Source organism: Podarcis bocagei (genome assembly GCF_964188305.1).
Source record: "Podarcis bocagei genome assembly, chromosome: 17".
Classification (NCBI taxonomy): domain Eukaryota; kingdom Metazoa; phylum Chordata; class Lepidosauria; order Squamata; family Lacertidae; genus Podarcis; species Podarcis bocagei.
Window position 1 is genome coordinate 6523699 of NC_138143.1, and position 27145 is coordinate 6550843.

Consider the following 27145-nt stretch of genomic DNA (forward strand, 5'->3'; position numbering starts at 1 on the left):
GGCTCTGGCTGAGGCCAGCCTAACCTCCCTGTGGCCCGGGATCTCCAAGATGTTTTTATTTGAAGACCGTAAGGACCTCCGTGGGACATACCAGGAGAGGCGGTCCCATAGGTCCGAGGGCCCGAGGCCGTATAGGGCTTTGTTTACAGCTATGCAGGCAGAACAGTGAAAGCAAACAAGCACCCCTACTCAGATCCCCAGAGAGGAAAACATGCAGAAATGCAACAGGTGAAGTTTTCCTCCATTATTTACCATCTATGAGTTCCTCAGAGTCGTTTCTCGTGTTTCTCTTTTCCTTTTATGACACACTTCCATTACTGGGGGAGGAGGGGGGTCCCTGAGAACTGGAGGGCTGGGTGTTTGCCAAGACTGGCAAGAGACCCATGGCACCATGATCACTGTCCTCCTCACTTGGCACAGAAGCTCAGAGGCAGGGAGAGAGAGAGATCTTGGTGCATACTCTATATGTCATCCAAAATATTAAGCCTTGCCTCAAGACTACCACAATCCTGGAGCCAGCACTGATGATAATATTTACTGTCTTCATGTCAAGGGTCTGGGCAGCAGTTCTAAGTGGAACGACATGACTGTCAGTAGGCAGGGAATTAGTTCTAATGGCATGGGTGTGATGTTTCTTTTCCCAGCTGGGTCAGACCTCATGACATGCATGAGACAAGGCTGCCTATTGCTTCCATTTACTGGTGTGCTCAGCTCTGCTGTTAAACCATAACTCTGGGGAATCCCTGGGAACCAGGACTCTTGGGTTCTAGACCCAGCAAGGTGAGTGGAATTGATTCTATTAACGGGCTCAGGGTAATGGTCACACACACTTTCCCCCCTTTAGCGCCTCCACTTCTCTATCGGTGCAAAAGGGATTAAATGTTCGAATTATACCCTGCCATGCACATCTGCAGTGGAAAGTTCCACTGCTTTCGTTTTGGAGCAAAATAGAAGCCTTGCTTAAATGGAGCCATTTTTGTTGATGAAGGAGGCCATTTTTGCTTAAATGTGTTTCCCAGCTACATGGAATACAAAATGACTGGCAGCTTTTTCTGGTGGGGGGAATTCTTCTTGAGGAGGCAGAAAGGGAAGGAGGTGGGCCAGCCCCCTAGCTGCCCCTGAGTGGTCTCTGAGAAAGCCAAGGTTACAGCAACAGCTCCCTCTGCAAACCTCCGAATTCACACCTGTGGAGCCAGTCCGTACTTGTGGCAGAGCTGTATTCGTCCCACTTGCGAATCTCTACGAAAGAATTTCACACAGGATTGGTGGGCGAGAAGCATGGAATCTCAGTTTGTTCCTGAGGCTTATTTGTTCTGGAACAAGAGGCCTGACTCTGAGAGAAGGAATCTAGGAAGGCCAGTTTACTTTCTGCCTGAATCCCTGTCTCTTCTCACCACAGAGAACAAGCCCTGACGAGATCCTATTTGCCTCCCAAGAACTGGGATACAGTAATATTCTAGGCTCCTCCCTTGAATTTTCCAAGGCATGCACTCCCCACAATGTCTCCAACCCCGTCTAGGACACTCCTCCTCCTGTCCGAGAGCTCCAAACCAAGAGCTCTACCCCTTCTCGTTTTATCCTCATAACAACCCTGTAAGGTAGGTTGGTCTGAGAGTTCATAACTGGGCACCACAGTCACCCAGTTAACTTCACAGCTGAGCAGTGGCGTAGCGTGGGGGGTGCAGGGGGGGCCGGCCGCACCAGGCGCAACATGGGGGGCGCGCGCTCGTACTTGCAGCTCTCTGCCCCCTGCTAAAATCCATGGGTTAGGGGGCGCAAATTACTTGCCTTGCCCCGGGTGCTGACAACCCACGCTACACCACTGCAGCTGAGAGAGGATTTGAACCCTGTTCTCCCAGGCCCAGAGATCAGCTTCTGAGCAGACTTTAGGATTTCACTTTCTGGAAATTGGCTGCTGTTTTAAATGCTTTGCTGGAGATGCAAACAGAGTCCACATTCGCCCCTTTCAACTTCCCCTCCCTCCTAATAGCACACCTGTTCCAAGAGAGAATTTAGGGGAGATTGTCCCCTTGATTCTCTCTTTCTCTGTCCGCTGAGATCTGAACCTACACCCTGCTCAGATCTGAGGACAGAGCAGCTCAGGAATCCTCCTGCCCCTGCCTTTTCTGGCTTCAAAAGCTTGCACAGATGCTTACGATCAGATGTGTGCAAGCTGTCAAAATACTTTCCCTTGGGACTTTCCAATTCACAGCGAAGCTTGACTTTCCTGCAGAGGAATAGCAGAACTGCCCCTCCTGCCAGAGGAACTGCGAGTAGCAATGATACTGCTGACTCTTGGTGAGAGAGTTGTCAGTGTTCATGGCAAGGAATGCAAAAGCATAGAAAACAGTTGGGCCAGCGTCTCACAACATGATCCACCATTTGGGCAAATGACTGGGTCCCTAAGTGGCTTGAGGTGGTCTTAAGGGGGCTGTATGTTCTAATAAGGGGCGCGGGTGGCGCTGTGGGTTAAACCACAGAGCCTAGGACTTGCCAATCAGAAGGTTGGTGGTTCGAATCCCCGCGACAGGGTGAGCTCCCGTTGCTCGGTCCCTGCTCCTGCCAACCTAGCAGTTCGAAAGCACGTCAAAGTGCAAGTAGATAAATAGGTACCGCTCCGGCGGGAAGGTAAAACGCGTTTCCGTGTGCTGCCCTGGTTCGCCAGAAGGGGCTTAGTCATGCTGGCCACATGACCCGGAAAAACAGTCTGCGGACAAACGCCGGCTCCTTCAGCCAATAAAGCGAGATGAGCGTCACAACCCCAGAGTCGGTCACGACTGGACCTAATGGTCAGGGATCCCTTTACCTTTACCTTTTATGTTCTAAACAATCCCTGTTTCCCAGGTACAGTTCTTGCCTTCCAATTTCTAGAGAGAGAGACATTTTCAGTTTATTTCAGGAAAAATGTCTTGTGGCATTTGAAAGACTGATAAGATGCTTATGCCATAATTCAGTGGTTCCCAATTAACTAAGTACTGCAGAGCCCCTGTTTTTCAAAAGCCAAGTCATGGACTTGAACATTTTGTAATCTCTATGGTATTTTTTGTTATCTGAATGGTGCCACAGACCCTCTGAGGTCCTCAGATGACCAGCTGAGAACCACTACCATAATACATTTATTAGTTTTTTAAGGTGCCACCACACAACTTACTGATTATTCCTTGAATTCAAGTACAGGAATGTGCAAACTTTAGGCATTTAGAATCTTTGTTTTTTACTAGAAGCCAACACCCACCAACTGGAGCCATATGCAAAAAAAATACACTTAGAATTAAATAATTGTTTCTTTTGTAATGTTTAATATTCACTGGATTTTTTTTTTAAACCCCACAATATAGTTGTTTTCTAATAGGATTTTTATTCTTTTATAACAAGAAAAGGAGTTAATATAAAAAAACAAAGAGCTGGACTGGAACTCCTTCCACACAAAATCCCCTGCTGGTTATGAGAATTTGCCAGCAATTTTGTGGAAATTTCTCATAAAATACATATTTTAATGCAATTATGGCCTAACAGACTTTTGCAAGCAATTTTCCCTAATATAGGCATCTTTGGATGCACCGTTTGATTAGATGCAAATATGGACATTTTTACAAACAAAGGCAGCTTAAGTAAAAGAGCTCTGTTGGGCACAATCCACAAACCTCTTTTGGATTCCAGCCTTTGTGATACCCAAAGAGAGTCTGGCAGCACTCTAAAGGGTGAAAAAAGTTATTATGGCATAAGGTTTTGTGGACCAGAGTCCACTTTGTCAGACGCATGAATATATTTGTGCTGTGATGACTGTCAGAGGAAGGCATGATGTTCAGAGTGTGCACACACAGCTTGTAGTTTTTAAAACTCTGCTCTAACAACAACAAAAAGGCCTAGTTTGGAATGACTTGCAAGAATCTATGCTCTGGGAATGTCACTTATACTTGTGCTGAAATGAATCCTGGGAGAGAACTTTCTCAATATGGCAATTTGAGGAATGTATGTGAATTCCCCCAACCCCCATTTCAATTATATTTCTACTCCTGGCATGTGGTTGCGAGGTCTCCTCATCTCCAGTATAAGCGCCTCTTTCATAAGCATGAATTGTAGAAATGTGTTGTATGGCGCAATTCTTTCCTAGGGATCAGTGGTCGTAACTTTAGGAATGTTCATAGTGCTGATGCCCAGACAGTCATAACATGGTGTTTATGACACAGATATTGTAAGGAAATATTATTATTATTATTATTATTATTATTATTATTATTATTATTATTATCCCTCCCAGCCACTCTGGGTGGCTGACAACATATATAAAAACACAACAAAACATCAAACATTTTTTAAAAAATCCTATACAAGCAACAAACAAACCAATAAATCAACAGAAATAAACAACAACAGACAGTTATAGCCAAATTAAAATAACTACCAACCCCAACTAAACAATTAACCAACACCAACCCGAATATTTTTTAATGTGGCTATTTAGAGAGAGAAGCGTCTTACTCCCCAAATTGTTGTTGTGTTGTTGTTTAGTCATTTAGTCGTGTCCGACTCTTTGTGACCCCCTGGACCAGAGCACGCCAGGCACTCCTGTCTTCCACTGCCTCCTGCAGTTTGGTCAGACTCATGCTGGTAGCTTCAAGAACACTGTCCCACCATCTCAGCCTCTGTCACCCCCTTCTCCTTGTGCCCTCCATCTTTCCCAACATCAGGGTCTTTTCCAGGGAGTCTTCTCTTCTCATGAGGTGGCCAAAGTATTGGAGCCTCAGCTTCACAATCTGTCCTTCTAGTGAGCACTCAGGGCTGATTTCCTTCAGAATGAGCTATCCTGCTTCCAATGGTGGAGGCAGAAAATATCCATCGGGGTTAGAGGCCATTGGTGGCCTTATCTTCCATGAATCTGTCAAATTCTCTTTTAAAGCCATTCATGATGGTAGCCATCACTGTCTCTTATGGAATTCCCTAGTTCAGCTATGTGCTGTGTGATGTGCAGTGATTTCTTTTCTCTGTCCTGAATCTTTGGACAACCTTCGTTGAATGTCCACAAGCTCTGGTGTTAGGAGAGAGGGCGAACAACACTTCTCTCCCCCCTTTCTCCATACAATAAAGGCAAAGGGACCCCTGACCATTAGGTCCAGTCGTGGCCGACTCTGGGGTTGCGGCGCTCATCTCGCTTTATTGGCCGAAGGAGCCGGCTTACAGCTTCGGGGTCATGTGGCCAGCATGACTAAACTGCTTCTGGCGAGCCAGAGCAGCGCACGGAAACGCTGTTTACCTTCCCGCTGGAGCGGTACCTATTTATCTACTTGCACTTTGACGTGCTTTCGAACTGCTAGGTTGGCAGGAGCAGGAACCGAGCAACGGGAGCTCACCCCATCGCGGGGATTCGAACTGCCAACCTTCTTTTCGGCAAGTCCTAGGCTCTGTGGTTTAATCCACAGCGCCACCCACATCCCTCTCCATACAATGCTCATTACTAAATCATTGAGTTGGAAAGGACCTCATCTGGTCTTGTTTCCTGCTCATGCAGTAAGTCTGCTGCTATGACATCCCTGATGGGACATCTAGCCTCTGCTTGAAAACTTCCAGTGAAGCAGAGCCCTTCCCACCCAGTCTGTTCCACTGCCGAACAGCTCAGACAGACAGAAAGTTCTTGGTAAGGGCTGCTCGAAATCCCCTTCCTTGTAACTTGAACAGGTTGATTTCAGCCCACCCCCCTGGAACCACAGAAGCCAGATCTGTTGCATCGACTCTCAGTGGTTAATCAGGCAGTGCAAAAGTGCAAAGCCCAGGAGCTTTGATTCTACATGCAACAGTGGTCTGTAGTTACTCAGTAGAATAAAAAGCACTCTTCACATGCTCAGTGACAATCCCTTTCTCAGTGTATTCCAGAGCTCAGTCCCTGTAAGTCCAGGCTCACATTGTCCTTGATTCTGTATACAGTGGTACCTCGGGTTAAGTACTCAATTTGTTCTGGAGGTCCGTTCTTAACCTTAAACTATTCTTAACCTGAAGCACCACTTTAGCTAATGGGGCCTCCTACTGCTGCCGCGCTGCCGGAGCATGATTTCTGTTCTCATCTTGAAGCAAAGTTCTTAACCCGAGGTACTACAGTGGTACCTCGGGTTACATACACTTCAGGTTACGGACTTCCGGGGTGGCGCCATCGGCAATGGCGGACTCCCTCTGATCTGGAGGGACTAGCTCCACGTGAAACGGGTCTTTTCCGCTACGGCGAAGCGGGGACCCTTTCAGAAATCACAGGCAGATGAATCCTGTGACCATGGGACTCAGCGGGCACCTTTAGCGCCTCCCCAACCCGCAAAAGAACCCACTAACGGGCTCTGGAGTGAAGAGGGGGAAGTGGCGCGGTGCTGAGAGTCAACTGCTTCTTCCGTGGAGCGAAGCCGCACAGCCGTTGCCGGAGAGTGCTGCCTTTTCCTGGGACAATTTGGCTTCTAAAATAATCACCCATGAGTACTTAAACTCGGACAATTGGACTTTAAATAAGGACTTGTGATCAGAAAGGAAAATTAGACTTAAAAGTTTACCTCAATTTGGCACTGAAACGGGAAGGTCTAAACAGGAAGTCAGCCTTCCGTTTCTTTGTAGATAGATCAAAGCAAAGACATGGCAAACTAGAGCCCAGAAAATCGCTCGTAAAAGATTAACTTTCATCATTTAAAATTGTTGAACCCCCTTCGGAAGCAGGGGAAGAGGGGGGATTTTTTCGGACTGTTTAAATCTGCAGAAGTGAGTCTAAAGTAAAGTAACTTTCCACTGTCCTGATACTGGAGCGGGGTGTCAGGACTGACGTTCTTTTTTTTTAAAGCTCATTGACCACAGACAAACGTTTTTGACAGATAGCTATAAGAAGAGAAACATTGATTCCATTGTTCCCCTTCGCTTTTTAAAGGAACAAATATTGACAAAATATCTGAAAAATGAAACTTTGTTGTTAGACTTGTTTTTAAAAGAAAGAACAAATAGAAGTTTACCCCCTAGAGGGAGACTGTGAAACTGTAACCGACTCCGGGGAGCTTGCAGCTGTTACAGATTACAATCATGGGAATAGACTTCTGACCTTGCAGGACAATGTATTTGGAAGCTCTGTTGTGCGCTTTCTCTAAAACAAATGCCCTATTGGAACAGCTACATGAGAAGACGGATTTGATGACTGATGCGATCAGAAATTTTGAACAGGCAGTGGGAAATTATACAGAGCCCACCCAGGAATTAAATCAGGAGTGTGCCCTGACAGAACAGATGAGGGAAGAGGATGCTGTTGAATCTTGGGCGCCAGAGACGGAGGGAGCTGTGGCCCAGCAGGAACATGAGCTTTTGGACTTGACAAATGAACTTGGAAAAAGCCAGATTTGGAAAGATAAAGTTTGGTTTGGTTTGGAAATGGGGGGTTGGATAGACACAGGGATGTTTAGACTTTTCAAGTCTGGCAATGGGCCGTGAGATGGTTGGGGTTGTGGGGGCTCTTAATTTTGGAGGGTTTTTGAAATATGTTCTTAAATACCACATGGAGTTTAGTGTGGACTATGGAAAAGGGGCTGATTTGTTGAGAAGGGTTAAAAGCATTGTTAAGCTGGAGTTCCCACGAGTGAAAGGAGCAGGAGACAAAGGAAAATATAGTTATAAATATGAAGAAGAGCCGCGGAAGGGACATGGAAGAGATTTAAGGGCCTCGGATACAAGGTTACCAGGTTAATGCGCTAGATCGATGGGATAGTAAGGACTGACAAAACCCGGGACCAGGAGGAAGGGATGCTGGATGAAGATTGGATTGTTTTTATTTCTTTTTTTTTTACTACTAGGATTGTTTTATAAAATTGATGAATGTTAGAAAAATGTTGGAGTGAAATTACTTGGCAAAAATGTTTAAAGAATTATGTAAGAATATTATGGTTATGAGAAGTTGGAAAAATAAGATCTAAGTTTTAAGATTTAAGGTTTTTTATAGTAAGATAAGATTAAAATAGATTAAGGTAATGTAATGACAGAATATTATGAAATATGGAAAGGATTTGCTGCGGCAATTAACAACTAGGATACAAAAAAAGGGAGGAGGAGGAGGTCAAATAAAGAAGGTAATGACAGTTGAGGATTTGAGAATGATGGATTTGTTTTTGAGTGTTTGTGGTGTATTTTTGTTTTTTGAATTTGCATTGTTTGATGTGGTTTGTTTTTTCTTTCTCTTTTTTTCTTTTCTTTTTTTGTAATTCTATAAAACTTTCAATAAATATCATTAAAAAAAAATACATACCCTTCAGGTTACATACACTTCAGGTTACAGACTCTGCTAACCCTGAAATAGTTCCTCAGGTTAAGAACTTTGCTTCAGGATGAGAACAGAAATCGTGCTCCGGTGGCGCGGCAGCAGCAGGAGGCCCCATTAGCTAAAGTGGTGCTTCAGGTTAAGAACAGTTTCAGGTTAAGAATGGGCCTCCGGAATGAATTAAGTACTTAACCCGAGGTACCACTGTATTTCTGGGTTAGTGGAGTCTGTAACCTGAAGCGTCTGTATCCTGAAGCGTATGTAACCCAAGGTACCACTGTATACTGCTTTGGGGCAAGAGCACTCAGATCTGTTTGTGGGGATAATTGTCCTCCGGTGTCTGACAGAGCAAGGGTTTCCAGTAATGTTTCTTTTGGGTCTATGCAAGGTCACACCAGGCCATTGCAGAGGTGGAGGCAATAGCATTACACCTTCAGACGCCCCGCTGTTCATTGCAAACTAATCAATGAGGAAGCGGCTGCCCTGGGCTTGACAATTTGGAGGGAACCTGGAATTTTGAATGAGGAGATTGTTCTGTGTGCAGCAGAGGAAGTGGGAGTGCAGTTCCCTGCAGGGTTGGGACATGCCTGTGGTTGGCTGATTTTGTTATCTCTTTGCTCTGCTTCTTGGGAAAGGCCCCCTGGGCAGCAGCTGCAAAGGGAATGGAGCCTTGGCTTGCCAAATATTAACTGCCTTACAGGCAGGGCTTAATTGGAGTTTGGGTTTACCAGGGTTCAGTCCCAGAATGTGACTTATAATGAGGCCGAGGCCGAGAAATGTGTGAACAGGAGAGACGGGAGCGTCCCAGACTGTGCATGGCGTTCTTCTGACCCTCGTTTTTTAATAAAAAAAAATTTTTATTAGTTTATTTTATTAGTTTTATTAGGTTGTACACAATAAACATAACCATTCCAAAAAAAAAAAAAATAATAATAATAAGAAGAGGTTCTTTTGAACCTTCAGACCTCCCCCCCTCCCTCAGTGGGTTCCATTTCTGAATTCCCCCCCCCTACATTTTTTACTGTAATCCATCTATTATATAATCATAGTAACCAAAGTTCATTCAACTTGTAGTGTCATTGTTTTCCTGCCAATTTCAGCTGTCTACAGTGGTCTTTCAGATATATTAAAAAGTTATTCCAGTCTTTTAAAAATACTGGGTCTTCCTGGTTTCTGATCTTTCCCGTCAGTCTTGCCATTTCTGCGTACTCCATCAGCTTGGTCTGACATTCTCCTCTGGTCGGTACTTCGCCTTCTTTCCATCTCTCTGGGCCAGAAGCATTCTTGCTGCCGTCGTTGCGCACACAAAAAGTCTTTTATTTGATTTTGGTAGTTCCTCACCTATCATACCTAACAAAACAAAAAAAGCCTCTGGTTTTTTAACCAAAGTTTTCTTGAGTGTTTTCTTTAACTCATTATATATCATTTCCCAGAAAGCTTGTACCACCTCACAAGACCACCAATCTTCTTACCCTCTTGCCACAGCCTTGCCATGCTCACCCACCATGCACCTGAGGATAGCTATAATGACATTTTCCCACCTCCTATGTATCTTTCAGGGATGCGGGGGGTGCTGTGGGTTAAACCACAGAGCCTAGGACTTGCCAATCAGAAGGTTGGCGGTTCAAATCCCTGCGACGGGGTGAGCTCCCGTTGCTTGGTCCCTGCTCCTGCCAACCTAGCAGTTCGAAAGCACGTCAAAGTGCAAGTAGATAAATAGGTACCGCTCTGGCAGGAAGGTAAACGGTGTTTCCATGCGCTGCTCTGGTTCGCCGAAAGCGGCCTAGTCATGCTGGCCACATGACCTGGAAGCTGTACGCCGGCTCCCTCGACCAGTAAAGCGAGATGAGCGCTGCAACCCCAGAGTCGGCCACGACTGGACCTAATGGTCAGGGGTCCCCTTACCTTTACCTTTTATGTATCTTTCATGCAGGGTTGGGTAATGTTGTGGGAGCAGAAAGATAAATTCAAGCACTGGGTAAGATTCACCTCCTTTTCTCCCACACGTGAGTGGGTTGGAAGCGGGAAGTGGGAGGCTCCGACAATCATTTGGACAGCAGCCCCTTTTGCTACATGGGGTGCTGTTCCGTGTCTGCTGTGATTGACGGCGAGAGCTCTGCTGGATTTCGTCATTTGGAAGGAGGCCTTCCTAGCCATTGGCTTTTCTGCTGAGGTGCAATGGAATATTTATAAATATTGCAACAGCTCAGAAGGTTTTGAAGGAAATGTCAGCTGCACCAGGGACAGATGGGGCTTTGTGCTGTTTCTTGGAAGAGGTGTGGCCGAAATGGGAGCAGGTAATCAAGTGCTGGCCAGCTGTCAACCCTCGTCTCTCGCACACTTGGAAATAAGACAAATACTCGGTGAGATCTGCTTAGCAAAAAGGCATTGCCTCCCCTGTGTTTAAAAGGTGTAAGAGCCCTGGTGGTGCAGTCGATCTGGTGTTGGACTTTGGGAGATCTAGATTCAGTCCTCCTTTAGCCTTGAAGCTTAACCACTCTCAAGGAGTTACGGTAAAGACAAAAACGTGTGTCCCCCCCCCCCCCGAGCATAGAGGGTCAGAAAGATAAGATGAGGTTGTGAGCATATATTAGCATGGAAGAGAACAAGATGAGACCAAATTTGCTGTATAACCTAAAACGACATATCAGCATTAGACAGAATATAGTCTGTTGTACCATATCAAAAAGATTATAACCACAGTGTAGAGGCGGGGTGTGTGTGTGAGAGAGAGAGAAGAAAGAGGGAATGGGCAGAATGAAATGCAGAACTAGAGACCTGCTGGGAACTGATGCAGGTCTCTGCTTGTCCAGATGTAGGTTTGCCATATTTTGAAGAGCAAAAAAGAGGACGCATTTGCCAGCTTTTAACACTATGGATCGCTATGATGACTCTACCCATGAAAAAGAGGGCATGTCCTGGAAAAAGAGGACCTATGGCAACCTACCTATCCTTCCTTTCTGCTCTGCCAGAAGCACGTCAGAGGAGGAGAGTTCACAATTTCAGGGTTAATCCAGGAAAGGATTCCAGGGTAAACTTCAGGGTAAAAGTGGGAGGAGCTGGTTTATTTGGGGTTTCCAGAAGAAAAGAGGGGTTTGTGAGTGGGATAGGGGCCAGCAGGAAGAACAGTTTCAGGTATGCAATTGTGTCCCTACATTTCGGAGAGTAACCCCCATTGAACTCAGTGGGCCTCATTTCTGAGTGCAGATATACTGGATTGCCCTGTTAGAAAACAAAAAAACTCATTTGAGTTTTCTGTTGGAACAAATGGAGAAATTGTTTGTGCTTTTTAAAGCACAGACAAATGGACGGATGTGTTCCAGTGCTGGTTAAAAGGTAACACAAGGATTCAGGACTCTCAATAGTTAATGCATTTCATTTATTTTGACTTTTTACAAACCATGTCTTAATCCCAACATGGATTCCAGGGCAGTGTACCTAAAAATCCATATGGCAATGCAATCTTAAAACAAACTACAAGGTGCGCCTGGAAAGTTCGGTGAATGGTCATAGAAATCGGACAGCAAGAAATATTTGAACATACATACCTTACAGGCCTTCAAAGTAGGTGATACAATGCACCGTTGACAATGTTCATAGAACTGTTGGAAACTTCTGGAGAAGTCCTTTTTGTACTGCTTTCAATTCCCTTGTCACAGCAGCTTGGATGTGTGAAATGTTGGAAAATCTGTGCCCTTGCAGTGCAGATTTCAGGTTTGGAAAAAGAAAGAAATCTGGTGAGGCCAGATCGGGAGAATATGGAGGGCGGGACAACTCAGTAATCTCAGCAACAATTTCACGTGGAATATGCAATTCTTCCGTGTCAGGGAACTGCCATCAGCTCAGAGACGAGAGGTGGAAGGGCAGCTGGATTACAAGGGAGCCTCCATAGATCGTGGGAAGCAGCACTTCCTCAGCGGAGGAGGGAAGCCCCGCCTCTAGTGGGGAAGAGATGCAGGGCTCGGAGGATGCAAGAAAGAGCCAGGACACTGTGTATGAGCAAAGTGGGGGGGGGAGGCAGGACCCCCTTTACCCACGCCCTCCCTGTGCAGTAGGTTTTTGTGCAGAGAGGGGAGGCGTCGGATGGGGATCAAGAGACTACTCTGCTGGGGAAAGTTTAAGGACCGCCCACTCTCAGATTCTGCTAGTGACTGAGCAAGACATGGAATTGAGGCGTTCTGCACTGTAAATGTTTTTGCACCAATAATAAAGCCTTTGAAAAGACCAGTGGGGATCTTGCCTGTTCGCTCTCAAGTAACCAAGCCGATAGTCATAACATTCCGCCATCATTCGGACGGACAAACGCCAATCCCGCATTAATAACTCACGAACTCTGTCAACATTTGCCGCCGTTCTGCTTGTCGATGGCCAGCCAGACCAAGGGTCATCTTCGATGGTTTGCTGCCCTTCACAGAAATGCTTAAACCACTCATACACTGTCTTTCGAGTTACAGCTTCATCTCCGTACACAATTGTGAGCATTTCGTGGATTTCTGGTGCCTATTTACCCAATTTTGAAACAGAATTTCATACTGACACTCTGCTCCATTTTCAATCACGACACACTGCACTATTTGTTGTTGTTGTTTAGTCGATTAGTCTTGTCTGACTCTTCGTGACCCCATGGACCAGAGCACGCCAGGCACTCCTGTCTTCCACCGCCTCCCATAGTTTGGTTAAACACATTTTAGCAGCTTCGAGAACACTGTCCAACCATCTCGTCCTCTGTCGTCCCCTTCTCCTTGTGCCCTCCATCTTTCCCAACATCAGGGGCTTTTCCAGGGAGTCTTCTCTTCTCATGAGGTGGCCAAAGTAGTGGAGCCTCAGCTTCAGGATCTGTCCTTCCAGTGAGCACTCAGGGCTGATTTTTTTAAGAATGGAGAGGTTTGATCTTCTTGCAGTCCATGGGACTCTCAAGAGTCTCCTCCAGCACCATAATTCAAAAGCATCAATTCTTTGGCGATCAGCCTTCTTTATGGTCCAGCTCTCACTTCCATACATCACTACTGGGAAAACCACTGCACTGTTAACAGCTACTAAAAGCTACCGCATGAACGTAGGCCTGTCAACAAATGCCAAGACATGTGCGCATATATTAGCTGAGATACGGGCAAACGCCTCCCATGTGTCTTCACGAATCCATCATTTCTCATTATTCACCCTACTTTCCGGTCACACCTTGTATAAAAATCAAAGCAACCTAATAAAAACCTGAAATGTAATAAACCAAAAATGATTCAATCAGATGAAACAATACAACATTTTAAGAGTCTGGGCAAAAAGAAACCTGTCTTAACCTGCCTCCAAAAAAGTGTACAATAGCAGCACCAGTTTTACCTCAATTGGGAAAGCATTCCAAAGATGGGCACCAGCGTTGAGAAGGTCCTGTCTTTCTCAGCGCACGACACAACTTTCCTACAGATAGAACTTGGGAAAGGACCTCACCCGAATGAATTGCATGGTATTGCTCTTGCTTGTTTATTACAATGATTTCAGGATACAGATCGTTGCAAGGTAGCTCACAAGAAACATTAAACTACAGTGTGGTGGTACCTTGGTTCTCAATCTTAATCCGTTCCAGAAGTCCATTCCAAAACCAAAGCGTTCCAAAACCAAGGTGCGCTTTCCCGTAGAAAGTAATGCAAAATGGATTAATCCATTCCAGACTTTTAAAAACAACCCCTAAAACAATTTAACATGAATTGTTAAATTTAACATGAATTTTACTATCTAATGAGACCATTGATCCATAAAATGAAAGTGATAAACAATGTACTGCAGTCACACAATCAATCAATCATTCAGTAGCTGAACTGGGTTCCACACAGTCACAAAAACAAAACAAAAAATGAGCTGCAAAAACAAAAATGCAAAATAAATAGCAAAAACAGACCTCAGTGTAACACTCAAAACAGAAGCGTAACACTCAAACCGGAGCACGTTTGGCTTCCAAAAAAAGTTCGCAAACCGGAACACTTACTTCTGGGTTTGCAGTGTTTGGGTTCCAAGTTGTTCAAGTACCAAGGCGTTTGAGAACCAAGGTACCACTGTATGTTTAAAAAAATGCATACATGCAATAAACACCAGGACCTTTCCCCCGGGGCAGTTGGTTGTAAAGTGGTTCTGCAAAGCTGGAGTGGGAGTTGAGCTGGAGCATGTTTTGATATTATTGTTATGGCTCCATTGGGCTTTGGGGGGCTTTGGCTTTTCTGTGCCCCCTTTTCCATTGTGCAGAGGACCAGCGTGCTCTCTTTTCACTGCCAGCAGCCTGTAGCAACTGGTCCTGCAAAAACCCTGTGCTAGGTAGCCATCCCTTGCCAGGCAATGATGGAGGCTTGAGAGATGAGATGGGAGCTGCAGGGACAACTCCTTGCTAACAGCTTTGAGCAGAAATTTCCATTCTTTGCATGAGTCAAAAGTAAAAGACATTTTGCTTAGGGTTACCATGTTTCAAAAATTCCCAACACCAGTAAAGTTGTTGAGCTTTTGGGGAAACCTGCCCCCCAAATAGTGATTTTATGCTGTTCCCGCTGCTTTTTTCATCACGTTGCCATACATCCGGGTTTTCCGGCAAAATCCCCCTGATGCCATTTTTATACCCAAAAACCAGGACTTAGAACTTTCCTGATGTATGGTAAGCCTAATTTTGCTGCTTGAGGCAAAGGACAAGATGCCCCTTGCCTGCTCTGCCATTCCAACTAGATGGGCAATTTAATCTGATTTCCATGCCACCAACAGGATAGCATCCTCCATCACACCCGAGGGCAGAAATTTTGCACGCAGCTCTGAGTGACATAATAAAATAATAATAATAATAATAATAATAATAATAATAATAATAATAATAATAATATATTTATACCCCGCCCTCCCCAGCCAGAGCCAGGCTCAGGGTGGCTAACACCAGTAAAATTACAGTAAAATCATAATGGGGAAAAAACCAATTTAAAATACAGGTTAAAATGCAATTTAAAATGCAGCCCCATTTTTAAAAGTAGCCCATAGATCAAAACCAGAAGGGAAAGGAAAACATAAGGGTCAGACTGAGTCCAAACCAAAGGCCAGGCGGAACAGGATTTTGTCTTTGGAAGGTCACTCTTTGCACAGTTTTGGCTATAACTAGACGGAATGATAGCTGAAAAAGCCTGCCATTATCACGCCTCCCCTTCCCCGAGCTCCTAGCACTTGAAGGAATATGCCAGAGCTGCCTCAAATTAAACTTTGTGGCCCAGAGAGGCAGCAGTGTCCAATGGTCAGAGCTGGCCCCACGGATTCCCTGGCATCCCCCAGTTACCGTTGGCTTGCTCCACGCGTTACGCTAACAATCCCCAGGCCTTTGGAATCCCAAGCTGCTTTAGAGGAACAGTTTATAATTACACCTAATTAGCAAGGGGGCATAATTATAGCCATTGTCAGGCACAAGCCTGTTTAAAGGCAAGCGCTGGGAGGAATATGGAAATGGAAGGGAAGGACTGCTTGGAGACTTGGCTGCAGCTGAGCTGGGAAACAGGCCCTTATATAGACCCGGAAGTTCTGGATACACACACACATATAGTAAACAGGACAGAGAACAGCTGAACTGAAGTTTCCCTGTCTAGCAACCCCCCTGAGCACTTAGGTAGCAGTGTTCCCTCATAGCTAGCCTCTTTTCAGTGCCGTATTTAAGTATAAGGTAAACAACCTTGGGACGCGGGTGGCGCTTTGGGTTAAACCACAGAGCTTAGGACTTGCTCATCAGAAGGTCGGCAGTTTGAATCCCCATGATGGGGTGAGCTCCCGTTGCTCGGTCCCTGCTCATGCCAACCTAGCAGTTCAAAAGCACGTCCAAGTGCAAGTAGATAAATAGGTACCGCTCCGGCAGGAAGGTAAACAGCATTTCCATGCGCTGCTCCGGTTTGCCATAAGCGGCTTAGTCATGCTGGCCACATGACCCGGAAGCTGTACGCCGGCTCCCTCGGCCAATAAAGCGAGATGAGCGCCGCAACCCCAGAGTTGGCCACGACTGGACCTTATGGTCAGGGGTACCTTTACCTTTAAACAAGCTATAGCTTAGGGCCCCATTCCCTTGGGCCCCCCCAAAAAATTCAAAAAACAACCTGGATGTACATTTCAAAAACATAAGATAAAAAACAAATGAAATAAAACCTACATACAGTGTTTTGTGTTGTATAGGCTCCTATGATTTAAGTAATGGGCCCCACCTGCTAGCCTGCTCCTTAAAATATCACGGGTTTGCTCATTTCTATATATAGGGCGCCTTCATTCTGCATGGACTGGTTGCATGGCAACATATGCGAATGGCTTTAGATACCTATTAGGTCCATAAATTACCATATAGCATATATTCGACACAAAAAACAGCCACAATTTGTTGTTGACAAAGGACAGCTGGACATATGCCCAAGTGGGGCTAATTTAGCCAGCTAGCCCTGGTGATCATCTAACATTTATTGGATGGATTTCCCTCCTAAATTGATTTTGTTGTTATTTATGCTTTATACCGTATTTTATGCTTTTTTTATTGTAGCATCAATTAAGTGTTTTAAATTTGTTGTTAGCCACCCTGAGCCCAGTTTCCTGAACCAGGAAGTGCAGGGTATAAATAAAAAGTTGTTGTTGTTGTTATACAGTGGTGCCCCGCAAGACGAATGCCTCGCAAGACGGAAAACTCGCTAGACGAAAGAGTTTTCCGTTTTGGAGGTGCTTCGCAAAACGAATTTCCTATGGGCTTGCTTCGCAAGACGAAAATGTCTTGCGAGTTCCTGCGGGTTTTTTCCCCTCCCCCTTTTTCTAAGCCGCTAAGGCGCTTATCAGCTGATCCGATAAGCCGCTAAAAGCCGCTAATAGCGCTAATCCTTCAATGGGCTTGCTTCGCAAGACGAAAAAACCGCTAGATGAAGAGAATCACAGAACGGATTCTTTTCGTCTTGCGAGGCACCACTGTATAAAGGGCCCCATTACCTACAGTGGCTTAGGGCCTCGTCAAACCTAAGTCCAGCCCTGCCTCTTTCCCAAATCTGGACCATTCAGGAACTTAGAAAAGAACTTAGAAAATCAGCCACTGCTTCTGTGAGGCTCCATGGGATGGCTTTCCCCCGTGTGTTGCTTTCGTTGTCGTCGTCATCCCCTCTTCTGTCCAAGGAGCTCAAGGCAGCACGCTAGGTTCTCCCCCTCTCCATTTCATCCTCACAACAGCCCTGCGAGGTAGGCTGGGCTGAGAGACCGGCTCAGGATCGACCAATGAGCTTCATGCCTGAGTGAGTCCTTGAACCCTGGTCTCCCAGGTCCTGAAGGAGCGTCTCCACCCCCATCGTTCTGCCCGGACACTGAGGTCCAGCACTGAGGGCCTTCTGGCAGTTCCCTCACTGCGAGAAGCCAAGTTACAGGGACCCAGGCAGAGGACCTCTAGGTAGCGGTACCCGCTCTGTGGACCACCCTCCCACCAGATGTCAAAGAGAAAAACTACTACAGTGGTGCCTCACAAGACGAAAAGAATCCGTTCTGTGATTCTCTTCGTCTAGCGGTTTTTTTTGTCTTGCAAAGCAGGCCCATTGAAGGATTAGCGGATTAGCGCTATTAGCGGCTTATCTGCTGATCGGATCAGCTGATAAGCGGCTTAGCGGCTTAGAAAAGGGGGGGGGAGGAAAAAAAACCCGCAGGAACTCGCAAGACATTGTCGTCTTGCGAAGCAAGCCCATAGGAAATTTGTTTTGCGAAGCACCTCCAAAACGGAAAACTCTTTCGTCCAGCGAGTTTTCCGTCTTGCGAGGCATTCGTCTTGCGGGGCATCACTGTACCAGACTTTTAGAAGACATCTGAAGGCAACCCTATTTAGGGAAGCTTGTAATGTTTGATGTATTACGGTATTTTAATATTTTTTTGGAAGCCACCCAGAGTGGCTGGGGAGGCCCAGCCAGATGGGCGGGGTATAAATAATAGATTATTATTATTATTATTACTCCAACACTGTCTAACCACTCTACAACACTGCCTCCTTATAGGGATGATGAGGCTGAGGGCACACTGGTTAGGAGCAAACAGACAGGGCCGTTTTGTCTGTGCACAGGCGCACGTGTGTGCACAAACACACCCCGAATTCTGAACTGTTATAGCCTTGCTGGTGATTTTTGGAACTGAACAGCAATAAATAAAACTTCAAACCTGTGACGTAAATATACCTTTTCATTTAGTAATTGTTGTTCATGGGCTATATCTTTCTTACCTGTTTTTATTCATCTGTTTGGTGCCCCAGGTTGTTATTTCAGTTTGCTGTGTTTTTAATTGCAATTGATCACTTTATGCTGTAACTCTGGAGAACAATGCCATTGGACAGCTTTATATTAATATAGTAAGTAAATAAACTGCTCCCAGAATATCCATAAGGAGCTACCTCTCTTTCTCTCTCCCTGCTCCTCCCTCCCCTGCTAAAAGCTCAGCGCAAAAATATCCTCCTCCATTTGGCTTAACCCCTTAGTGTCTCGCTGAAACAAAATCGGATATGTAACTGTCTTTGCTCATGTTCATTATCCTAGTTTTGACTGTCTTCTCCCCTCCTACTGTGTCTTCCTTCTCCCCCCCCACCCTTGCCTCACATTGCTACTCCAGTCTAAAGTTAGACTGTAAACTCAGGACAGGCCCAATCCTTTTCTTATGCTCTGTAAATTGCCATGCATTTACTCTCTCTCTCTCTCTCTCTCTCTCTCTCTCTCTCTCTCTCCATCTAAACTGGCAGCACTTAGACATTGGAACTCCCTGCTCATTGATACTGAGCAGGCTCCTTTGCCATATTATTTTCAGTGCCTGTTTAAAACGCTTTTTTTGTTCCAACAAGCCTACCCAGGCGTTTTATTTTGACACATGATTTTAGTAGGTAAAACACTTATGCCTGCTGAACTCGCTTAACAAAATTTCATGGCTGGATAGCCTTGCTGGAACAAAGAAGAGTTTAGTTGGCACTGAAATCCATAGGGCAAAAACAGCAGCCCTGTTTTTCCAAGAAGTGTCACTGCTGCCTATTTAGTTAGTTAGCTAGCTAGAGAGTACATAAATATGACCAGTGTGTACGTGTATCCAAACACATTTTTATGTAACTTGTTTTTAACATTTGTTTTTAATTGGTATTTTGAATGGACATTTTAGACATGTATACTGCTTGGAGGTCTTTTGTTCTAGCAGGCTGGGAGTCACCAACATGGACTCACTCTGCCAAATATGTAAGGAGCAATTAATTCACCACGGCAGTTGATATGAATGCCTCCAATCATACAGCTGTTCTCTGTATCTGTGCCTCCCACAAATCCGGACGACTGTGGAGATTCTCCAGAAATGTTTATAGGGAGAGAGAGAGGTCCTGTTTTCAGATTTAGCTCCAGAAAAGTTACCTATTGAGAACGCCTTTGAGAACTCATCCAAGTTTGATGCAATATTTTTGGACTGGGTCATTTGAAACGTTTGCTTATATTAGGGCCCAGTGAGAGAATATATGGGGAAGCTGGTCCTCTCCTGAGACAGAGCCATTTTTAATTGTATTTATTTTACAAATTTATAAACTGCTCCGTAGCCTGGGGCCTCCCAAGAGGTGTACAATACAATAAAAATAAAATGCATAGAATGCAAATTCTAAAAGAAACCGAAAGCCTTTCTACAATCTCTAAAAGCACTAAAACTGTTCCAACAATTGTACGATTAATATTTAACAAATTACTAGGTGATGTCTCACGGGAAGCCTTATTAAACAAAAATGTCATCAGGAGGCATCATGGCAGTGGGTACCTTCTGATGCTCTATTCCAGAGGGCTGCAGCTGCAACACTAAAAGCCCAGTTTCTGGAGCACAGTATACTCCGCCATGTCCCATTTGAGGAGTACAGTTGCTGGGCAGGGTTGTATGGAGGAGGTGGAACATAAGCATGTTCCTAGATAAGATTCCCATTGTGTTCCATTTATAGGTTTTATTGACTGAGATATGCAAATAATATATATAGGATGCCCCCTCGATCAGCTGTCACTTGGCAACAGCCACCATATCAGGCTCCATCAGAGGAGGAGGGAAGAGAAGGGCAACTTAACAGATGCAACAAGGAGACCAGCAACTTTATCTCCACCCAGCTGGCCAGTAGAACAACACATTACTAAAAGCTTGAATCCGAATTTACTTATTTCCTCCTCCTCACCAATCCATTTTCCTTTTGGGTAATGTCGTTGTGATCGTAAGTCTGAGGGCACGGTCTCTTTTTTCTCTCTCTCTACTGATTTGTAAGCTGCTCTGTAGCGAGTTGTTGCTGTTTTCCTGAGGAGCAGGATTGAAAAACCATTTCAATACATAAAATCAGAAGACACAAATAGTTCAGAAGAACCCACAGTCCGTAGTATAAAAACTTTTCACAAACTGAAGATCACCGTACCGTCCCTTCAGTAACGCACAAAAAAACCTCGCTATCTCGAAGAACTTTGTCCGCTGACATTCACAGCTGTGTGAGAAACTTTCCCACAACAAATACTCCACACAGAAGCCTTACATTTTGGGCTGCTGTTTATAGGAGTCCTTGAATGTTAGATATTGGCTACCTTGAAATGGAAGCTCGATACCATTATCTGCACTGAGAAACGAGACTTGTTAGCACAATTGTTAATGAATTTGGGCTTTTTTAAAATCATGAAGCAATATATGGTGGACTAACATAAAATGTGGAGGTTCACTCATAACTTGGCTGAGATTTTGTGGAAAGCTGGAAATGGGTTCGGCGATGGGCTACCCACCAGCCATCATTCAGCTTCACCGAATCCAGCAGATAAATTCCAGATCAGTTATTTGGCAGGCATCAAAGTAAGGTGGTTTTTCCGCCATACAGACATCTTGTGACTTTGTGCTACAATCACTTCCTCTATATCTGATGTTCAGGTGGCAAGTGCTGTTGATTATGTAGCCAAAATGCCGCCACCTATGTGTCAGAAGAAAGAACCAGCAGCAGGCTGGGGAAAACTCAAGGTTTGCAGAAATTAGTAAAGGTAAAGGGACCCCTGACCATTAGGTCCAGTCGTGACCGACTCTGGGGTTGCAGCGCTCATCTCGCTTTATTGGCCGAGGGAGCCGGCGTACAGCTTCCGGGTCATGTGGCCAGCATGACTAAGCCGCTTCTGGAGAACCAGAGCAGCGCACGGAAACACCGTTTACCTTCCCTCCAGAACGGTACCTATTGATCTACTTGCACTTTGACATGCTTTCGAACTGCTAGGTTGGAGGGACCGAGCAACGGGAGCTCACCCCGTTGCAGGGATTCGAACCGCCGACCTTCCGATTGGCAAGTCCTAGGCTCTGTGGTTTAACCTACAGTGCCACCCGTGTCCCTTTGCAGAACTTAAAAGGAGGCAAATGCTGTGAGGTGGGCCCTAACTGGTAGATCTTCGAAACAGCCACATGAACACTGAGCATGCTTAGTGGCCATGGAGTGCTGGCGGAGTGTTGCGCAAGAGGAAAATTAGTAAGAGTGAACAGAATGGAGTGGTTGCGTTGAGTTCTGAACTGCAGCATTTTGTTGCAGTTCCCACTTGCTATTCATAACAAGCCTGCGCATTAGGTCCTTGTATACTGTTTTATACATATTTTAGATATTTTTGTATCTTATTTGAATACTTAAATCCCACCAGCACCTTTGTAGGGTTTTTTTGTCTTCTGTGGTTTCAGCTCTTTGAGCAACAACTTCCTGTTTTGTCTTTTTAATCACTTGTGAGTATGCTGTTGTGTGCACACATTATTTGACCATGCCTGCTACTCCATGTGCCTGTGAAACCTTTCCCCAACGACCTCTTCCTAACGCATGTTGCATGTATGCAGCAAATAGAATCATAAAACCACAGAACCGTAGTGCTGGAAGGGATTTCTGAGGATCAACTAGCCCAACCGTCTGCAATGCAGGAATCTTAACACGTGGACTCCCTTCCATTTGAAACCACACCGAGCGCAGCTTTCTCCCATGATCTCCGCACGCGATGAAAGAGAAAACACCACATGCTGGTTCACACGTGCATGCCCACCACCTGTGCAACGTCAGGTGGCGACTTGCACACCTCAAAATTCGCAGCTAGGTCCTCCACATCACCACCAGCCACGCGCGTCTGAGCCGTTCTCAAGCGCCGTCCTGCTTCCCCATTCGAGTGCCAACCTGGGCCAGCTGCAGAGCCCACGTGTGAACGACGCTTTGCAAAAAGAAAACAACGGGCTGAACCTGCACACGTGGATTTTCCGAGCTGGCGTCGCTGGGGAGCGAGCAACGCAAAGCCACCGCGGACTAGAAGGAGAAGAAAGGGGAAAACCCCCAGCAACCTGGTTCTGGGATCCACCTGCTCCCGGCCCGGTGTGCGCGGGCTTTGGAGGGTTGACCCGTCTTCTTTGCAAAGTTTTGCAAACTTTCCCCCCACCCCGCGAGCCTGAACTTGCGCCGGTGTGATTGGCTGAGCGGCGCGCGCCAGGGTGTGCGTCTATGTGCGAGTGCGCGCGAGTGCGCCTCCCTGGGCGTCCAGCGCGCCGCGAGCAGAGCCCCGCTGCCGAACTGCGCGCTTCTGCCGCCGACGTTGCGCCGCTGGGGCTGCGGATCCCGCGCAACTTGGGCTCGCGCTCGAGATCCACCGGCGGTGAGTGCGGAAACAGCGCCTTGGCGGGGAAGTCTTGGGTCTGGAGAGCGGGAAAGGGCCGCCGGGGAGCCCGGCGCGCGTCTCGCCCTCCTGCAACTCCAGCAGACTGTTGCATCAGACGCGCCGAGCGGGACGCCAGCATGCTGCGAGGAAAGCGGGCCAGGCCGAGACCCTCGCCCCGTTCCCCGCCTCCGATCCCCCGATCCCGTGGCGCCTCCTTGGAGAGGCCCCGATGGGCGCAAGAGCCCGAGCCGTCGGGCATTGCCGGAGTTGCGACGGGAGGGAAGGAAATCGTCCTTGGAACAAAACTCCCAAGTTTTGGGTGGGTCGGCGGGCGAGGATCAAGATGTAGCCAGAAATGGGTTAGTTGGGAGGAGGCGAATCGTGGTGGGTGGCGCCGCGCATCGTGGGCAGGCCGGGTCCTCGTCGGTGGGCTTGGCTGGCAGCGCAAGGGTTAAACCGAGAGGACCCCCCCCCCTTTGGAGGCCTCTGCAGGGAAGCGGCGGCTTGCAAGGAGGAGGGGGGAGACCAGCTCGTCAGGCTCTGCTCGCGTGTCGCTCCAGACCCGTGTGAAAGGGGCTTGTTGTGGTGCCCAGAGGCGCTGCCGTTGCCACGTGGGCTCCCAAAGGCGATGCAGGCGGACGGGGCCCCGGGAGGTGTCTCCGGGCCTGCGATCGGATCACATCAGTTAAAAAAAGGGGGTGTGTGAATAATAATAATAATCTATGCAGAAACGAGGTGGTGGCAGCAGCAGAAAAAAGTAACGCAGAGTAGCCATTTGTGTGTGTTAAAATGCCAGGTGTCCTGGATTCAAATCCTGCACAGTTTGAAGAAAGGGGCATGGAGGGGACTAGGAGTAGTGTGGGGGTCAGCGGGCAAGAACGACTGTTCCTGGGCAGCAGCACATATATCTGTTTATTATTCACTTCTCTTGAGTGTAAAAAACCAAACGTCAATGCGGTTTTAAAACCACAACATCGCACTTACTGCCCTCAATTGCAAACTCCTGGTTGTACATCCTCCTGCAAAATGGATTAGAATTCCTCCTTTACGTATGGATCTGAAAGGCTAAAAAATTGGGGTACAATCAACCAACATTAATAAAGTCCTGCTGCAATGCAAAAGTGGCTTTTTTTTTTTTTTTTTGCTGGATCATGCCCCGTAATCATTACTACCATACAGTGTGGCCCCATCTTTAAAGATCCTAAACTGCAATCCAACACTCTTTTTAGGGAGTTTGAGCTGTTTTTGCTTCTGAGTAGTCCTGCTTTGTTGGGATTTTGCTGTAAGGGTAGCTAGTCCTCATGAAGTGGCCCTGTTTGGGATCTCCCTCAGTGGAGGGTGGGATCTTGTTGTGGAAGCAATTCCAAAGGATCTGGGGAAGCCCTGTTCAACGGGTGTCTTATTTATTTACAGATCAGATTTCTTATCCGCCCTCCACTATGAGGTCTCAGAAATGAGTTGTGACAATGCAGTGGTACCTCAGGTTACATACGCTTCAGGTTATACACTCCGCTAATCCAGAAATAGTGCTTCAGGTTAAGAACTTTGCTTCAGGGTGAGAACAGAAATCGTGCACTGGCAGCGAGGCAGCAGCAGGAGGCCCCATTAGCTAAAGTGGTGCTTCAGGTTAAGAACAGTTTCAGGTTAAGAACAGACCTCCGGAACGAATTAAATACTTAACCTGAGGTACCACTGTATAATAATACAATATTAAAATCAATTTGCAACAGATTAGTAAACAGTTGAAACAATTTGCATCTGAAGAATAGGATGGGGCCTAAAAAATAAAACTCATCTGTGAAAGGCCGGGGCAAAGAGATTCATCTTCAATAAATGTCGAATACTATACCACAGGGGTGCCCAAACCTTTTTCAAAGAGGGCCATGTTTGATGAAGTGAACATGCATGTTGAGCTTTCTTTTACAATTTCACCCCAGGACATATACTGCCACAGGGGCTGGATTAAATCGACCAGCGGGCTGGATTAGGTCTCCAAAACAGACTTTGAACATGCCTGCTATACCATGAAGGTGAGAGAGGCATCTCTGTGAGAAGTGAATCTCACAGTTTAGGGGGCGCTACTCGGTCCCTGCGGACGGCTCTGGGGTTGCAGCACTCATCTCGCTTTGTTGGCCGAGGGAGCCGGCGTACAGCTTCCGGGTCATGTGGCCAGCATGACTAAGCCGCTTCTGGCGAACCAGAGCAGCGCACGGAAACGCCGTTTACCTTCCCGCCGCAGCGGGACCTATTTATCTACTTGCACTTTGACGTGCTTTCGAACTGCTAGGTTGGCAGAAGAAGGGACCGAGCAACAGGAGCTCACCCCGTTGCAGGGATTCGAACCACTGACCTTCCGATTGGCAAGCCCTAGGCTCTGTGGTTTAGACCTGCTATTTCTGGGTGTGTGTGCCATTTCCTTAACTCTTGGACACAGGAACTTGCAGCACATGGCCCAAATCCATCTGGTCACCTCCAAGCACTGAACCACTTCCCATTCAGATGGAACAGAGGGATGGAGTTGGGTGCCAACTGCCTACTGATGGCACCTCATCCCAAATCTGATGACAGGTCCCAGTGGCTTCGGGCAGATGTTAAATAGCATGGGGGACGAGATGGAGCCTTTGGGGTGCCATAGGGCGGTTCCCAAGGTGCAGAACACCTTGCCTCCTCTCCGCCCCCATAATTGTTTTCTGAAAAGGGCTTTGAAGGTAGGAGTGGAACCGCAGTGTAGCACCCACAACACCCACTTTCTAGTAGGATCTCATGGTCACACTTCCCCATCTCTCTCTGCAAATGCCATCAAGCAGAATGAACAAGGTATTTTCAGCGAAACTGGTCTGAAATGGGTCTGAGCATACCTGAAGCTGGGCTGCAACCACTGCTTTGAATAAGGTAAAGGTAAACAAGAGTATGCCATGTTAGTTCTTGGATTCAGCCTCATTTACTTTTTATATGGTAAGGTAAAGGTAAAGGGACCCCTGACCATTAGGTCCAGTCATGACCGACTCTGGGGTTGTGGCGCTCATCTCACTTTATTGGCCAAGGGAGCCGGTGTACAAAGCGGTGGACTCGCAATCTGGTGAACCGGGTTCGCTTCCCCGCTCCTCCACATGCAGCTGCTGGGTGACCTTGGGCTAGTCACACTTCTCTGAAGTCTCTCAGTCCCACTCACCTCACAGAGTGTTTGTTGTGGGGGAGGAAGGGAAAGGAGATTCTTAGCCGCTTTGAGACTCCTTAAGGACCCCTGACCATTAGGCCCAGTCATGGCCGACTCTGGGGTTGCAGCGCTCATCTTGCTTTACTGGCCAAGGGAGCTGGCGTACAGCTTCCGGGTCATGTGGCCAGTATGACTAAGCCGCTTCTGGCGAACCAACCAGAGCAGTGCACGGAAACGCTGTTTACCTTCCCGCCGGAGCGGTACCTATTTATCTACTTGCACTTTGACGTGCTTTCGAACTGCTAGGTTGGCAGGAGCAGGGACCGAGCAACGGGAGCTCACCCCATCGCGGGGATTCGAACCGCCGACCTTCTGATAAGCAAGTCCTAGGCTCTGTGGTTTAACCCACAGTGCCACCCACGTCCCTTACTGCTTTGAATACCTTGCCCCAAAAAGAGGATATTTGCCACTGGGTGACGGCTCCCATTACTCCAGTGAAACATTCCTTGGATCCACCCAGCCCACCCCCCCCTTTAAGCTACCAAGTTGAGTGAAGATTGAGAGGGCAGGTGCTCGGCCTCTTAAACGGATTGCTCTACTTGGCATGGATTAATTAACCCTTAATATCCTTCAAGCATTTTGTCATGTGATCAGTAAAAGGGGTTGTTTCTGCAGCTTTTCAGAGCATAATTATGGGTAGAGGGTGACATTTGCCCAGTCTCTTAGGCAGGCTAAAATGGCAGACTTCTGGGTAGGACGAAAAGGCAGCAAAATGTCGGTTTTTTGATTATATTTTGTATTTTCTGCAGCAAGTACCAAATATTTTGGGCTAATGCAGACTTCCTTCTCTTTCTCTCCTGCTCTGCTTCCATCTGATCATCCTGCATCTCTGATTTAGGATGATATTTATTTTTAAACCTGGATGCTTATCAACCCCTTTCCTCATTCTGAAATGGGAACCGCCGCAGTTCAAGTATTGCCTGGAGGAACTGCTGGTTCACACATGCACCTGTAATATATCTGCACACATCTCCACCCTTGGTGACTGGCTACTGAATGTGTGAACTGACTCCCATCGGAGACATCCTT

General features: G+C 46.6%; 1 protein-coding gene across 2 annotated transcripts in view; it reads left to right on the top strand.

Annotated features, from left to right (window-relative positions):
• The first annotated feature begins 646 nt into the window (after window positions 1–646).
• SLC38A5 (solute carrier family 38 member 5) overlaps window positions 647–27145 on the top strand; it is a 68049-nt gene continuing 41550 nt past the window's right edge. Inside the window, exon 1 of one of the 2 annotated variants that reach the window (XM_081175762.1) lies at window positions 647–780. The gene's annotated coding sequence lies outside the window, so the exon portion shown is untranslated. Of the gene's footprint in view, window positions 781–22743; window positions 22897–27145 lie in introns of those variants that run through there. The other variant, XM_081175760.1, reaches the window with a different exon arrangement.